Source organism: Dipodomys merriami, unplaced genomic scaffold, assembly GCF_024711535.1.
Source record: "Dipodomys merriami isolate MVZ:Mamm:240054 unplaced genomic scaffold, mDipMer1.0.p SCAF_219, whole genome shotgun sequence".
NCBI classification, from domain to species: domain Eukaryota; kingdom Metazoa; phylum Chordata; class Mammalia; order Rodentia; family Heteromyidae; genus Dipodomys; species Dipodomys merriami.
Genome location: NW_027203593.1, coordinates 1,382,343 through 1,383,060, shown reverse-complemented (window position 1 = coordinate 1,383,060; position 718 = coordinate 1,382,343). Strand labels below are relative to the sequence as shown.

General features: G+C 30.4%; 1 pseudogene; it reads right to left on the bottom strand.

Annotated features, from left to right (window-relative positions):
• Positions 1-244: 244 nt before the first annotated feature.
• LOC138834551 (U6 spliceosomal RNA) lies at positions 245-341 on the bottom strand (annotated as a pseudogene).
• Between the last annotated feature and the right edge of the window lie 377 nt (positions 342-718).

Sequence of the window (718 nt, the reverse complement as noted above, 5' to 3'; positions counted from 1 at the left end):
ATATAGAAACAGTTTGATTCCTTTTTTTCTAGGTCTTAATATTATTTTTCTTTGGGATAAAATGACAATGTTGTCTAATCTGAAAAGTTTTGTAAAGTTTATGCTATGTAAACGCCTTTCTGAGGTGATTTAATACACTGATGTCAAACTAATTTTAATTATATGAATTACGTGTATTGTTAAACTTGTAATTTTGTAATCAACTTTTTAATCACTTTTTTTCATTTCTTGCATCTGAAGAATGAAAAATATGGAATACTTCTCAAATTTTCATATTATCCTTGTGCAAGTGCCATGTTAATCTCTGTATTGTAGTTTGAGTATACGTGCTGCTGAAGCATGTAGTATCCTCTAAATTTAATAGTTAATGCTGCAATCCTTATACAGGCTTATATCTATGGGTGCCTACTTGTAACAAGGAAACCTTATTGTTCCTAACAATGCTATCGATCTTATTTCCCTAAAATTCTGTGAATATTGGAAAAAATTATATTGATCAGTCGATTGCTCACATTTGCAAACTGTTTTTTGCCAATGAATATCTTAAGTCTTTTTATTTGGAATTTGATCATACTCTCTATTACTTATAATTCGGTCCAAAGGTGATGGCTTTTTCAAGTATTTATTTATCCAGCTTTGTGGACCTAATGGATTCAAACTAAGCGTTGCTTAAGAGCTACTTCTAAACTTCTTCAGCTGACATTTTCCCAAATGAGGT